The 17,584-nt window shown below is 33.4% G+C and overlaps 1 protein-coding gene across 3 annotated transcripts in view; it reads left to right on the forward strand.

The window, feature by feature from the left end:
• Positions 1–17,584, forward strand: part of LOC125072548 — a 201,507-nt gene that overhangs the window by 54,119 nt on the left and 129,804 nt on the right. The gene's annotated exons all lie outside the window — the stretch shown is intronic.

The following is a 17,584-nucleotide window of genomic DNA, read 5'->3' on the forward strand; positions in this document are numbered from 1 at the left end:
GTTCGAGGAATTATAAGTAGCAGTTCGTAAAGTGACAGTGCTACTAATAATGACGATAGTTGGTGCGTCCGTTTTTAGGGGTTCCGTACCCAAATATTAAAACGGACTCTATTACGAAGACTCCGCTGTCAGTCTGTCACCAGGCTGTATCTTATGAACCGTGATAGTTAGACAGTTGGAATTTTCACAGGTGATGATGTATTTCTGTTGCCGTTCTAACAAGAAATACTAAAGGCAGAATAAAATAAACATTTAAGGGGCCATACAAAAGACATAAGGTTTTTTGTCGTTTTTATAGATAATGGGGTTTCGTGCCCCTCGTGCGAGAGTCCGACTCGCACTTGGCCGGTTACTCTTACTTAATCCTTACTAATATTATAAAGGCAAAGTTTATATGAATGTTTGTTATTACTTTCGTGCAAAAACTACTCAATGAATTTTAATGAAACTTAACAATAATTTAAAAAAAATGTGTCAAAGTTAAGGCTAAGGACCTTTAAAGTTAATATTTTATTGTTTGAGAGTACAATGTTTATTCAGATACAATGCTCACGTCTCTATCAACTGAGTAACTGCCATAGGGGAAAAAAGGCCCGTTTATGTAACATATTTTAGTTGTTTAACATGTCTCAATGTGTCAGTAAATAGAAGTCATATGTTGTAATACAAATAACGATTGTAACGCAGGATGTGATCGTGAATTCTTCCATTATCATTAACATTGTCCAAGCACTTGTGTAAACATAACCAATCGTTTCAGATATTTAACGGATCGAATACGTAATCGAGCTAAGCGAATGCGATAACTATAATTGTTCAATGTGACATAATATTTCATTATTTTTATATTATCTTTATTTATTCTCAATCATGTATAATACATATTTAAATAAAAAATACAGAGGCCAACCAGTGGCGGAACAGGGTCCAAGCCACCGGTGGTCAGGGACCCAGAGAAAGGAACTTCCTCATAATACGCGCCGGGCCGAGGAGTACTGCCTTCTGCATCAGGCCCTTGACCCAGCTGCCTAACGAGAGCCTCTTAAGGTGTTGGTCGAGGCTCTTGCCATTTAAAAAGAATACTGGCAATGCTCCAAATTAATTAACCAATTACTGATAGTCCTATTTGTCTCCTTTTAAGCTTATCGCTTGTGTTAAGAGTGAGGAAGATGTTAATCCAAGGGAACAGGATCCTGCGATTTTTTTACAGTGCGACTTCGCTAGACGGCCTTTAAACCATTGCGCCATTGACGCTTCAAATTTGTAACGTTGACGTGCATAGTTTATAAAAAATATATGTTCTATTATATATTTAGCCATTGCTTAAATCGTCAATACAAATGCACGAACCTTGGGTCCTAATATGTTATGTTCCTTGTGCCTTGTTACACAGGCTAACACATACTTTAAACTGGAATACAACAATACTAAGTACCTATTGCTGTTTGGTAAAATATCTGACACTTGTATTACCCAGATGTACCCAGACGGGCTTGCATAAATACATATAACCACGTTAACTTTTATTATATAACATTTGCTTGAGTTATGGCTTGAAGGTCAGCTTGAGATCTCTCTCTGCTTTAGTTATAAAGCCGTCTGTTGCATCGAACGTAACATAAGTATTTTAATTTTTTATGGCATTTGTTGGCGGACGAGCATATGGGCCACCTGATGGTAAGTGGTCACCACCGCCCATAGACAAAGGCGCTGTAAGAAACATTAACCATTCCTTACATCACCTATGCGCCACCAACCTCGGGAACTAAGATGTTATGTCCCTTGTGCCTGTGATTACACTGGATCATTCACTCTTCTAACCTTCTAATATTATATGTTTTGTTAATTGTTGTGCAATAAAGACTATCGGTTTTTTCCGTTGGTATTCCGTGGGTGGGTATACTTTTACTATTGATAATGGTCTCCACTACCCATAGACATTAGCGCTGTAAGAAGTATAAAACATTACTTACATTGGCCAATGCGCCACCAACCTCGGGTGCTAAGACGATGCCTCTCTGCTTGGTTAGACTTGCTCAATTGCCGTTCAAACCAGAACACAACAAAACTAAGTATTGCTGTTTGTAGGTAGAATACCTGATGGTACTTACTATGCGTACCTAGGCAGCGCGGGACTTGCACGAATTCTTACCACTAAGTCATTTATAAGTTGGTGTGGATAGTACCAATATATTAATTGGTTAATAAAATACAGTTTATAAAAATATAGTTTATTTTTTTAGATCAAATTCGATTGGTTTGGTTATTTTACTCTTAGCGTTTTAATTATTCAAGTGTTCTACATAAACCCGGTATATTAGTTTCTTTTTTATTTGTCACCAAATAAAATCCTTTGGACACAAAGAAGGTACAGAGTGTATTCGTTGTTTTATTATACAAATTTCTTAAGACCGGTTACAATTCATGAAGCTGTATGATTTTCTGGAACGAAACGGTAGGGCCAAGGAGAAGATTATAACACGAGGCACGTACGCGCTAGAACGCGACTTCCCAAACTTTTATGAGTCGTATAAAAATATTAAGTACTCGTTTCTTTAAATTTTTCTTTGTAAAATAATACCCACGATATTTTTTTTTTATCGTTGTAGTGGAATAGGGGTTTGTCTTCCATATCACCTGATGGAAAGTGTAGATGAAGACGAATGTGGTACACGCCCATCCAAAAGAAACCTGTTCACTCTACTTAAAGGCTCCAGAGTTCAAATCATCAGAAAAAATAGACCCAGGCAGGTCGTTCCAAATTTTGGCGACTCTCACCAAAAACGAGCTGTCAAACCGTTTAGTTCGACTTTTATATATATATATATATATATATATATATATATATATATATATATATATATGATATACATTTCTTATCTTTGTTGATATTATATAGAGGTAAAATTTGTTTGTTTTTGTAGGGGGGTAATCTCTGGAACCATGATTCAATTCTAAATATCGTTTATCTGGTAGAAAGCTACGTTATTGCTGAGTACTATAGGGTATAAATTATATTTATGTCATGACAATTTCTTTTTTAGTAAAATTGGACTTCTGTGAAGCCGAAGTGGGTCACTGTCTCGTAGTCGGCTTAGTATTAAATTATAGTCAAATTAATTGAAACAATCATAAATTTATGTTTTTATCTTTTAAAGGGCGGAACCCAATGTTCCCTTAACTAGACGGTCCCAATGTTTGAGAAGTCTTGCCCTGGATGTATAACGAACAACTGTATCAACAGTCAGCTGCTATGACCGATACTTTGTTTAGTAATGTGTTATCTGTCGAAAATATTGCTTACTCTACAAAGAGATTGGTTTAAGAGATTAAAAAAAAAGCTATTTAACAGCAATTCACTACTTTTCGTCTTTTCTTTTGTATTCTCTTTTCTCACACTTACATATTTTAGTGTTGTACTCTAGGAGTTGTTTGTGTTTTAACTTAGAAAAAAATATAATATAAAATTCCATTCGAATGTTTCTATTTCTTAGTTACAAGGTTTTATAGTTTAAGCAACGATGTATATAGTAATTATTTAAAATTTTTATTAATAATTAAACTGTTCATTGAACTTTCGAAATGCAAGAATAATAGAAGTTTTCATTACTACCATAGTCACTGATGTGAGGCCACCTAGAATATAGAATAGAATAATATGAATTAATTTAATTTTGTTGCCAAATCTTAAATTCAAATTACAAAAGTAGACGTATACAACACGAGAGTAGTCACCTTAAGAGATATTAGCCATTCCTTATATAGCACTGTAGTTACACTGGCTTCCCCTTAAAACCTATCCTTTAGATCCTTAGGACGCTAAGATCAATTTCATTATACGCAAGATAGTATAAATCAAATCACTGTACAATGAAATGGCGAATCAGATACGACCAAAAAACGCAATAGTTGCCAACTCTTTTTCGATCAGGTTATATTGTACTAGTATTCGCCCGTGGCCTTGTTCGCGTTTTTGCATACACCATGTTCTTTCTTGTTTCATAGCAAATTTCATCAAATTCGGTTCAGTGGTTACAGGCCGTGAGAAACAGTCATATTTAATTTCACATTTAAAATATAATTTTAGATTACAATCAAAGAAGGACTATATAATTAATGTATGACAACAAAATACAATTAATAATAATTAAAATGTAATGAATATTAACTCCATAATTTTTTGTCATCTAGGTATATTATTATATTATTGTATTGCATTATTAAGCTAATTTATTAATAATCAAAGTTAAAATATTCGCGTAATTGATTATATCTATACCCAGAAAGGATGTATTAATTTTTCGGAGGCGGAAATAATAAAAGCACAATCTACTCGATCTGTCGACAAAAATAGAAATGTTATTGAAATTCTGTGGATTTCAGTGTATGAAATCTAAAAATAAATTGTTTATCTGTGGTATTTTTAGTTCTAGGCTGTATAATTTAATTATCGAATTTCGAACAAAAATACTCAGCTGTTGTTACATTCATCTAATATACATAATATTTGTAATTACGCACGGCCTTACTTTAAAACGTTTAGCGGGTTAGTGAAACAATTATTCATCTCTTTCTGTCATCATTGATTTGACATTCGAAAGAAAGAGACAAGATAAATTGATACCATTTCAATCGAAGAAGGAGGTTGCTTATAGCTCAGCTATATCATGGACTACAGATACTACTTGATTAATCTTCTTTTAACCAATCCATTACTTATGTATATGGATAATTTAATTTTTGATCGAAAATCCGATACCAATCGATCCTTTTTCTGTTGGAATAAACTGTTGAATTGATACTAGATATGATTTTACCTATAGCGTATATCTCTCATTCGTAATAATATTATCGTCTTGAACCGCTAACATGAAATTCATTTCAGTGGGTACGTCAGAGCACATGCACAAAAGAACTATTATTCCCTTGGGAAATGTTTATTTACAAAGCCTTTGAAACGCGTATTTATGCGCTTGTACTAGTTTCATGAGGACAAAAGTATATAAAAATACAGAAGTAATGCTAGAGAAGATAAAGTATATAAAATATAGAAGTAACGCTACAGAAGATAATTATATACAAGGAATATTAAATACTTTTTGGCGGGTATTATTTGTCATTGTGTATCTGTAGTCACTCGTGTGTACTGTTGTACGTTGACGATGTCAAAAACCTTCCAAAAGTATTCGTTATTTGAATCGATTATGGAATCATTTACATTATCATGTATTGATATGTTCACTCACGAAGGCGTCCACTTAATATTATTGTATCGTATGTGTGACGCTTGGTCATAGATTATTTTTTTCTCTTTTAAATATTGGACAATATCAGATACATTACTCTGTTCCCAATGTAAGTAGCTAAAGCACTTGTGTTATGGAAAATCAGAAGTAACGACGGTACCACAAACACCCAGACCCAAGACAACATAGAAAACTAATGAACTTTATCTACATCGACTCGGTCGGGAATCGAACCCGGGACCTCGGAGTGGCGTACCCATGAAAACCGGTGTACACACTACTCGACCACGGAGGTCGTCAAAGATATCTTAGTGTGCGTGAGAAGACTATCTAAGAGTAGAGACGGTAAAAAAGTATAAATTATATTATATTTGTTAAAGCACGGCGATTATTAAACTTGGGAGCGGGCAACTTGAGCGAATAGATCAAACTTTAGAAGTATTGACATAAACGTTAAGCTATCGCCGGTTCGGAACGTGCATTCTACCGAGAAGAACCGGCAAGAAACTTGCAGTTACTTTTCCAATATTTTACTACCTTTAATCTTTGGAGTAATATCTTATATTTATTAATGTATTTTAACAAAAAAAACGAATCGGTAAAGTTAAAAATATCTTCGGAATTTTATTATAGAAATGAATATCCCGTCACAGGAAGTATTTATTGACAGCGTAGTCGGAAACTTGGCGTTGGAATGGGCTATAGGTACGACTATGTTAATTAAATACAATTACATAATTATTTATTCTAGTAGGTACATGAAAAGCAACGGATACATTATCACGGTTTTTTATCATCTTTATAAACATTTATTTTTATTTCATTTAATAGGAACTCAACACAGTGTACCACGTATAATTATTATAAAAAAAAAAGTTTCGTTTGCTAAAACTTTACATCGCAATTATTAACTCGTCGTACAGTTATACAGATTTAGATTTGCTCACTCTAAATAATTTTTTTTTGCATTCTGAAACACAAAAATGTAATAAAGTTTTCAAGTAAAATTATATGTTTCTTTTTTAGCATTAGCAGCCTGTAAATTTTCCCACTGCTGGGCTAAAGGCCTCCCCTCTCCCTTTGAGGAGAAGGTTTGGAGCATATTCCACCACGCTGCTCCAATGCGGGTTGGCGGAATACACATGTGGCAGAATCTCGTTGAAATTAGACACATGCTGGTTTCCTCACGATGTTTTCCTTCACCGCCGAGCACGAGATGAATTATAAACACAAATTAATCACATGAAAATTCAGTGGTGCCGTGGTTTGAACCCGAAATCATCGGTTAAGATACACGCGTTCTAACCACTGAGCCATCTCGGCTCTTTAAATTATATGTATAATAGTAAATAAAACAAGACTTACATTAAATTGAAACTAATGTAATACGATAAATAATAAAAGAAAACGAAATAAAAACAAAAAATATCGATGTGAAAGGAGTGTGCATAATTTTCTTGAGTAATAAACGTATTTATTTGTTTATATAAGTAGGTTAATCAATAGTAGAAACAATATCACATAAAAAAAAAAATCCAAATTGACTTGAGGAATGCTCTACTATTTACAGTTAGTCTCAGCATACAGTAATTATAATATCAACGAAATAATAAACGTACATATATGTGAAAATAAACACATTGATAGTTGTATGAAATACATTTTGATAATATCATAATAATAAGTATTAAGAATGTAACTTAGACAATAAATGAATTAGAGATGATAATCAAAATATATATATTTTATAAACTATTGTAAAATTAATATTTATTAATAATAAATAAATTATTAAATAATAGACCAAGTAATAACAACAATTGTACAAAGATTCGTATCAGTCGGATGAACGACGCTCCAACCGTCTAACGTGTAGTATACGAACGTAAACAAACTACTATAAATAAATTGACGTACGTCGTACTGTGGACTCAGGATACTTTGACTAATCAAACACTTGCAGTGTCTGCGATCATTGTTAGATGAATATCTAGTCGATCTAAGAAGTGGAGAACATTTCAAAAAAAAAAGGAAAAAAAAATCTTTAAAAGTAATATTAAAAGGTGAAATCATGTAAAACATTCTTAAGTATTTAAACTAAAGAGGCCACGTGATCTATTTATACAAGTCCACGCCAATTTAATCGGGCCCTTAATAGAGGATTGGCCGGTTGCCATCACTACGCAAGGTCTGCAGGAAATGACCTGAATATCCCATTGACAGGATTAACGTAGTCTTTGTCTTGTTTTAAAGACGAGGTAGAGAGAACAGGATCATTCCTAATGAGAACGGGAAGAATTCTTATGAATGATTATACTTAGAATTAATAACCAATTATTTGTAGATATAATTTTATTATCTATTAGTAATGTTATTTAAAATTCAGTGTATATTATTTTATCTGCACAATTGATTAGTTATTTTACAGGTTCATATTAAATGTAAAGTTCACCATCATTGATTCGTAATGTAGAGGATCCCATTGTAAAGTTCACCACCATTGATTCCTAATATGCCTACCGGGAAGAACCAGTTAGAAAATTAGTAGCTATTGTTACAAAGTTACTTAAGTGCAATTAGATTTATAAACAACCTTAAAATTTGAACATAAATTAATGAAACTTCCTTGATCAATTCACTTATTCTTATAAAGTGTACGAAATTGAAAGTACTTTATTACTTTGTTATATTTGCTAATCAGATTTCTTAATTAATTTCCTGTTCTAATAATTTAACATATACATACATGTATTCGTAAGAATAATTAACTTTCTCTTAATTTTAATGAAAAATTACTCTGTGGTTTGGCTTTGTGCAAGTCCGACTGGGTAGGTACTACCCGTTCAAGAGTTATTGTAAGTGTTCCGGTTTGAAGGGTGAGTGAACCAGTGTCACTACAGGTATAAGGGATAATCTTAGCATCTTAGTTCATATGGTTGATGGTGCATTGGCGTTTTAAGGAATGGTTCCTACGGCGTCAATTATTGTGGGAAGTGTTGACCACTTACCATCAGATGGTTAATTTTATATGATGAGTTTCTCACAATTAATCGTCTTCCAATTGAATACGAAAAAGTATTTACAACGAGACTAAGTGGAAAAGTAAGGTTTTGTGCAAGTCGCCTAGGTAGATACCATCAACTCCTCATTTATTTCACCTTCTCATATTGTTTTCCAGTCCTTCATGTCTGTAGTTACACTAACCTTTCATAGGTTAGTGTAACTATAGACACGAAGGATATCTTAGTTCCAAAAGTTGTCGTATTGGCGATTTTCGATTTTCATAATTCTTACAGCGCCAATGATTGTGAATGTGGTAAATGTTAAGTACATTAGGGGGGCGATATGCTAGTCTACCTACTTATTATAAAAAAACTACCTAATTTGAAAGAAATTAAAACTTTCTAGTTCTTACAATTATCTTTTAACGATTTTTATACGTCTGCATGATCAATTTGTTCATTGATATCTATACGAGAATTATTACTTCGACCTCTTGATCTCTAGGCAGCAGACCAGTCAATTGAAAGCAAATTCAGTCTTCATATTAGACGTTGCGTTGCCGTTGAATTTATAGCATTGACCTTGGACAAGTGCACTTCTAACAGTCGAAAAGCTAGTTACGACATTGTATCGAATCACGTTGTTATCAATTATTCAGCGAATGCCAAATGTACCTTGTATCTTAATTTATGTCCTATCGAGTATTTAGAAGATTAACTTTAAATAGACGAAAAATAGCCGACATTTTGGAAAATAATATTCTATCAAATTAAAAAGAAAAATCCCGCATTCGGTTGTAACCCAATTGTGGACCTACTTCAATGTTGGCAGGCTCTGTGTAGGTCACGTGGCAGATGGTGGTAACCCTGTTCATAGGCATTGACGCAGTAAGAAATTTTAATCATACCTCAAATCGCCGATGTGCCACCGATCTTAAATGTGCCTGTAGTTACACTGGTTCGCTCACTCTTCAAACGGGAACACAACAGTTCCTACTAAGTTTGGTATAATTATTGAATTTTTCATGAAGTTGTAAAGATTAAACAAATGGGACCTTTTCATAATTCTGGTATTCTCGCTTTCATTATCGTTTTCAATTGGAACACGATTAAAAGTTGATATATTTACTAATTAGTTCTCGTTAAAGTATATCCTTATATAAAGTCTGAAATTTTATCCTGCATTATTAAAATTTTTAATTGGCTATTCATATTGGATACTCGATTATCATTATCTGTTACGTATTTGGATGACTCGATCGTCGAACGGATGGTTTTGTCAATCAAATAAACAGAGGATACGCTAACCAAGTCGTGATGTTATTGACTCCAAATAATTACTGTCCTATCGAATTTAAATGTATGTATATGTAAATGACTATCGAATTGCGAGTTGGTTTTATTTCCTCAAAAAACATTAATTGATTAACGTAAAAAACTAAATGTCGAATTCCTCGAAATTAAAGTTTGAAGCGAAAAATAATCGGTGTAGGTATAAATATTTTTTTGGTTCTTCAATATATTATTTAATTGTTATCAGTTTCGAAAACGAGCCGTAAAATATATTTTAATTAGCCTTCGGTTTTTTGGAATAATATTTATTTCTTGGTTCATTGCTTATCATAATGCAGCTTAGTCGTAAAAAGTAGATTGCCGTCCAAAGATATTTTTGTCATCTTCTAAAAATAAACAGGCAAAGACAACACATTTCAGTACCTTTTTCTCCTTGACGAGCTTTAGTGTTATCACTAAAAACTAGGGAATAGAAGTATGAATAAATATATAAAAAAATGTACGAAAATGTAGTTTTCTTCAAATTTTTTTTTGGAGCTGTTTTAAGTACGCTATTATCAGTAAGAGTGGAACTTCAGAACGTTAGGTGAGAGTACATAACAAAATAAGGTCTTATAATCTTATGTAGTTAACTATAATTAAGTCGTAATAATTAATTTTACAACTAAAATCTAATACATTAAAACTCATTACTATTTTTTTCATTTGAACGAGAACAATTCTGATACTTTTGTGAAACGATCCGTTTATGCAGCGCACGCAACTACCAACAGGTAAATAATTTTCCCTGTTATTGCAACATTTTTATTAATACAGCGTAGTCCTAATAGTCGTACCGTGTCCACTATAGATGGCCTATTTATTAACACTGAAAGTATTTTCCAAATTGGACCCGTTGTTCCTGATATTAGCGCGATCAAACAAACAAACCAACTCTTCTGCTTTATAATAGTCGAAAAAATTACGAAATGCTTATTATTTCACATTGATTTTTTTTTTATTTTATTTAATAATATAGATTTTCTTTGTAATATATATTAGTGCTTCATTTTGTGCTTGAACTGGCGCTTATCGAATATTAGTTTGTATATGTGTATTCTTTTTTGTTTTGGATTTTCGTTGTTGGGCATGTGGTTTTGACCATAACAGCAGTGCGATTAAGTAAGAACTCACTTCGTATCTCACTCGTGAAACGTTGATAACTCACTTTTGGTGATACGCCTTTTTGATACATGTATCCCATAAGTCAATATTGAATATCATATAAAGTATAGAGTTCCTTCTTACAGAATACCTCTATAGATTCGGATGTTTGAAAAAATTTTCGATGACGTCATCAAAATTCTTTGGCGATAATTGGCGTTATTATAATTTTTTTGTAACTGGTAAGCAATTTTTATCGTATAATAGAATTATTTTATTATTAGAGAGCTATTTACGTCACTAGTCGATAAAATTATTTATTGACCTATCGCTGAGTGTAAGGTAATGAGATGTAAATAATGGAGTTATAATTTTATTATGACTTGTTTTTATAAACGAACACGTGTCACGAAATCTTATATATATGAATTACTAGTCGTCGCCTGCGGCTTAGCCCGCATTTTAGGGGTTGGTCGACAGGGTTAGATATAAAAAGTCCTATGTCCGTCTTAGGAGTTCAAGCTCGCTTCATCCCAAAATTTCATAAAATTCGGTTCTGTAGTTTGGCTGTGAAGGAGTAACAGGCAGATAGACAGAGTTATTTTTTAATTTGTAGTATGTATTGGTATTGATAGAGATAAAGGTGGCCCAATATTTTAACGTGAGATTTGGATATTGGCATATTGGTACTACTAAGTGTATAAGAGTTTTACTTGATGGTAGGGCTTTGTGCCCGTCTGGTTACATAGTACCCACTCATCAGATGCTCTGCCGCCAAGTAGTAGTACTTGGTATTGTTGTGTTCCGGTTTGAAGGGTGAGTGAGCCAGTGTAACTACATGACAATGGATATTACATCTTAGTTTCAAAGGTTGGTGGCGCATTGGCGAAGTAAGGGAAGGTTAATATTTATAACGCCAATGTCTATGAGCGGTGGTGACCACTTAACATCAGGTGGCCCAGTTGCCGGTCCGCCTACCTATTACATATAAAAGTAACTTATTGTCTAACCACGTGACTGGCTGATGATCTTGATGACAGATATTGTTTCATATTTATTCATTTACATTTGGAACTTAAATAAATATATTCGCGAGTGATGGTGTGTAGGTCGCGGTTCGGTAGGTGAATCGATGGACGTAAAAAAGGTGGCGTGAATCGACTAAATGCAGAATGTGAAGAAGTTTAGCGTACCTTAGATGGACGTACCTATGTCCAGCAGTGGAGGATAGTTGGCTGACGAGGAATGTGACTATATATACCTATATATTGAAATATGATAGTGTGGAATAGTGTCGTGAATGCTAGTAACATTTTTCATTGAATCGAAATATTATATTTTATATGTTTATGTGTAGGTGTTGTGTAGATATTACCTATAAAATGTTATCGGGTATAATTTTTTGGTACTAAATTTGAATTACTAATTTTTTAACGGAAAAAGTACATTGATATTCTTTTTTCAAAAAAAAAACTTCTTAAATTATGTATTATATTTATAATGGAAAGTACAATATGGTACAGCTAAGATATTATTCATTGAAGAGATTCAAGGTCAAGTTAAACATGAATGAAAGTAGGTCGATGTGTGAATTGTTTTGTAACGCGTAATTTGCAACTGGTCGACTTTTTACTTGAGGCGACTGGTGACGTCACCTGCTGGCGTTATTTATCGCAGACTGGTGGCCAATTGTACTAATTCATAAGGGTTACGGTTGTGTATGTTCCCGATTCTATTCTGATCCAACTTCAACTGATCCGCAACTGGATTGTTGTGTAAATGAAATGAGAAAACGACATAACATTGCTTTGGTATCGATTCGATTACAATTTGTCAGTGGAATTTATCCTCTTAAGCGAGAACATCTTTTTAAAGCGCTGTAATTCTAATTCATACAATTTGAATCTATATTAATATAATAAATTCGAACATAACTCCGTCTGTTGCTATATCATGGCCGAATCGAATTCGATGAAGTTTTGCTATGAAACAACCGGACAAATAGTAATATTGACGTAACGTAAACGTAAATTATTAAGTTAAAGTAACGCTTCTTAACTTGAAATATTAATTTAATAACTCTAAATTAGTATAAAAAATACATGTACAATGTTAGACTATATTTTATATTACGAATAAAATGTATACGAAATAATATAAAATAAAATTATTATTTTATAAAACAAATAATGCAGTTTTACGTAATTGTATTGTATTGCTTTGTTGTACTTATATTTTTTTTAAATTGATCAGATGTATAATATATACTGTTTTTTATAACCAGTTAGAATTACGGCTTAATAAACACCCTTTGTTCCGTATTAAACCTAAATTAATAGGTTATAGTTTGTCTTGTCACAATTAATAACTGTTAGGAAATCATGATTCATATTTAGTAACAGGGATAGAGGTCTTTAGCGACGAGTTTGTACGGCTGCAAAAACCGATCATAGATTTGATTTTTAGGTTATGTTAATAAAAAGATATTCATTCAAGATATTTTTGTAGTTGTGTTGTAGGAGTTTACAGTGAACGTCTGTCTGCCTGGGAAACAAAAGGCGTTGATTCGCCACCTGTTCTCTGGTCGTGTCAGATTGCATTTACCAATAACAGTACAGTGGGCACGTATTTGTCCAGTTATGATATCTCGCCTAGATGGATGAGATATGGAAACCTTTGGTCGCAAATATGATAGGAAAATTTAATAATTATTAAACAAGTTATATCGGTATCATGTATCGGTATATTTTATGTGGAAATTGAGAAGGGTCGATGCTAACTGGTTATCATTGTCCGAAATATAATTATTCTTAGTGCTTTCCAGCTCGTTAGCTGGGTTATCTTGTACCTTCAATTACCTTGTCTGACAAAATTGGTATATTGGGATACCTAGCGAACTGCCCCGGCTTCGCACAGGTGCAGTTTTTTTAATAAAGATAATGTTATGATATAAATATAATTTATACCCATTATTCGTGAGTGCTATACACTCGCGAATAATTTAGCTTTCTACCATAGAAATTAACTTTAGAATTGGATTATTAGTTCAGGAGATTACCGCCTATATACAAATAAAATATTGCCCCTTATAATATACTGATATTGATAAAGACGCGACAAAAAATTGAGAGTACTTTTAATTCTGCGATCATTGAATACCCATGGAAGACAATAAAGTTAAAATCAAACGTAAGTTCTCTGCAACTGCAGAAGATTTACCTGGTCGTCAATAATATAGAATTTGTCCATAATCTCTTTAATGAATATGTCACAGGACTTTGGAAAAGAAGAAATGAGCTCAACCTAAATGTGAATGGATTATTGTTTGCCTGTATACGTTTATACTTTATAGTCATATAGATTCATATAGATTTAGTAGAGGTTAATTATTTTATTGAAAGTTATCATACGTATTTCCAAAGTTGATTTTTTAAATCAATATTCGTAATTCAAAAAAGATGTGCTTTAATAAAAAGGCTTTATAATGAAATTTATATTTTTTTTTTTACTTTAGCATAAAATGTTATTGGTAGTTAAAATCGTTAAAACTCATAACTCGGTCGAATTCGTTAAAGGTTAGCGTACGACTGATTTCAATCTATTCAGTGTTTATGGGGATATAAATAGTTGCAACAGACCCAGGTGAAATGATTTACGTAATAGGGCAGACGCGTCTGTTTTACTCGGAATTATAAAAATGTTTTAACTGCTACAGATGGGTTTACGACTAATATCGAGAACAGTTTCTTAGTTTTCGGGGAATCGTAACTAATATTATAATTGCAAAAGTGAGTTTATTAGTTTGTATGTTTGTTTGTTACGCTTTCACGTCTTAACTGAATAGCCGATCCTAACACCTGCTCCCGTTCCTCTAGAAACTAGTTGAATCGATGGTAGGACTTTGTGTGCGTAGAAGCCTGTCTGGGTAGGTACTATCCACTCATCATATACTCTACCGCCTAACATCAGTAGGACTTGTTGTGGTTGTGTTCCGGTTTGAAGGATGAGGGACCTCCTGTACAGGCACACGAGACGTATCTTGACTTTCTTGACCAAAGTTGTAGTTCTTTGGTGATGGTTAATATTTTTTATAGGCTATGTCAATGGGCGGCGGAGATCAAATAATATTACATAAAAAATAAAGAAATAATGTTAATATATATGCCACATACTCCCACTTACAGAGGCGGGAGATGGGCAGATGCATTTTTCAGCTCGGAGACATCTCTTTCTAACTTTTATAAGTATTATAACACAAATATTACGTATATGTAAGAAATACCATATGATATATATTTTAGACTCTAAGTGACATACAAAGCTTATAAGTCTTCAAGAACACAGTTTTATTAGAGGCTTTGATAAAGGAAGTCTTATAAATATTATAATACTAGTGATACACTCAGATTACAGATACAGTCTACAGTGTACACCAAAAAAGTTTGACCTTCACCTACGTATCGACTACAAGTAACAACAATACACGATACGAGGTTTTATTAATATTGGAGACAATTTATTACAATCGAGATGGCCCAGCGGTTAAAATTTGTGATCGTTTTTCAATTTTCACGTTTGTGTTTTTCTTGTCGGTGAAGGCACATATAGGAATGTATCGTACAGAAATCGAACCATTTCTAACCGACTTCAATAAAGGGATAATCAGTTCAGTTGTATTTTTTAATGTTTGTTAAAATCGCGAAAACTCAAAAAGTCATATGTGACATACACTTTAATAGTTCGTCAACTGAACCTGTCACTGTCATGTCGGTTTTCAACATTTCACAAGTGATATATGAAGTGAGTTCTTGAATGATAGCACGTGTGTTTGAAATACGATAAATTATATATATTTTTTAATTGCATTGGTTGGCGGACGAGCACGTGGGCCACCTGATGGTAAGTGGTCACCACCGCCCATAGACAAAGGCGCTGTAAGAAATATTAACCCTTCCTTACATCGCCTATGCACCACCAACCTTGGGAACTAACATGTTATGTCCCTTGTGTCTGTGATTACACTGGCTCACTCTCCCTTCTAACCGGAACACAACAATACAGAGTACTGTTATTTGGCACCACCAAGTACTTGGTGGTAGGGCTTTAATATTTCTTACAGCGCCTTTGTCTATGGGCGGTGGTGACCACTTACCATCAGGTGGCCCATATGCTCGTCCGCCAAACAATGCCATAAAAAAAAGTAAATAGAAGCGTAAGAGAAAACATGCTAATATTATGAACAGAGTAGAAAGAAAAACGGCTGCTTCGTTATATCGCTATAGAGCAGACGATTCGATGAAAGGCACGACTAAATTTCGTAACAGACCTACGTTATTAACGCTCTATATTAGGACATCTAGTGATTACCTAATTATATATTTATATTTATCGATAAATAAAAATATATTTAAATTAGTAAGCAGATTGGCAAATAGGCCAATTGGTGGCAAGTGGTACCTACGAGAGACTTTAGCGCTAAAAGAAATATTATACCATCACCATTACGACCACAACCTTGGTAACCGAAACACAACAATTCTAAGTGTTGCTGTTTGACGATATGTCATAAGTTGGTGGTCTCTGCCCAGGCGGGTTTATAAAGCCAGCCTACCAACAAAGATTCTTTTGTTTTATATCTTTCTACACTTAAAATAAATGTGTGAGTAATTTCAAAAGAATACAATCAGTATATGCTAATGTGCAAGAAGAATTAATACAAGTATAGATACAATTCAGCAAAATGTATATCCATGTATTATTTGCCATGTAAAAGTTGAGACCAGTCAGGACCAGTTGTCTTACGCCTCCATGCTTTCCTAATAGATCTATATATATAAATTAATTTCAATTAAGAAACTAGATCTTTTTCTCGTAAATCATCATTTTCTTTTGTCTACACCTAGTTATGATAGTAAATTATTATCAATATAATTAAAATATAGTTTATTCAAGTGGTTCTTCAAAATGCTTTTGAATCGTCATTTAACAAGATTGAAGATCAATCGGTTCGGAATATAAATTCTGCCGAAAAGAACCGTCCAGACTCACCATTTGTCGATGTCAATTTAAATTACAAAATCATGTTAAATAAAAAAGTAAAACACATTTATTTAATAAAGAAGCGTTAAGCTTTAACACCAGTTCAAAAATAAACACCGCAGACCTGTGAAGAACCGGCGAAAGAACTTGAGAAGAAGTGCCAAAAGATACCACGCACGCTCACAATACACCCTTGGACTTGTTATACTATACTTCTACATAAGGTATGATAAGTCAGACTTTACATTTATTATATAAAAGTTGAAACTGTTTAACTATTACAGATTTTAATGGTAGGTTCCATGTGGCAGGCAGCCCTCGTATAGTCAGTCCATTCCCCTTTAATTTTACTTCCAAAGTTCAAAACGCAATTTTTACGAAAGTCCATAACGGATCTTAGATTATTGAAGCCATCGACCAATTAAATCGCGTCATACCAATGTCAAATATTGGTTTTGTCGTGTCGTGCTGGCATAGTCTATAGGAAGTTAACGGGGCTTCAACATATTCTATGGATACCTATTGGGTTAAATATAATTATATATAAAATATCCTGCGGAAAAGTCAACGAGTATTAGCTCCACGCTTTATAGTCATATAAATCTTTTGTCGAATAATAAGCTTTTTTTTTAAATGTAATATAAATAATGGGCAAAATTGAAAGTTATTCTAACGGCAAACAGTTATTATAAAACGATGAGAGAATGTAACTACAGGCACGATGGATATAACATCTTATTATTTTAGGTTGGTGGCGCATTGATGACGTAAGACGGTTAATATTTCTTAGTGCCGATGTCTATGGGCGGTTTGGACCCCTTAAATATAAGGTGGTCTATCTGTAAATCTGCCTCTCTAAAG

Source organism: Vanessa atalanta, chromosome 22, assembly GCF_905147765.1.
Source record: "Vanessa atalanta chromosome 22, ilVanAtal1.2, whole genome shotgun sequence".
Classification (NCBI taxonomy): domain Eukaryota; kingdom Metazoa; phylum Arthropoda; class Insecta; order Lepidoptera; family Nymphalidae; genus Vanessa; species Vanessa atalanta.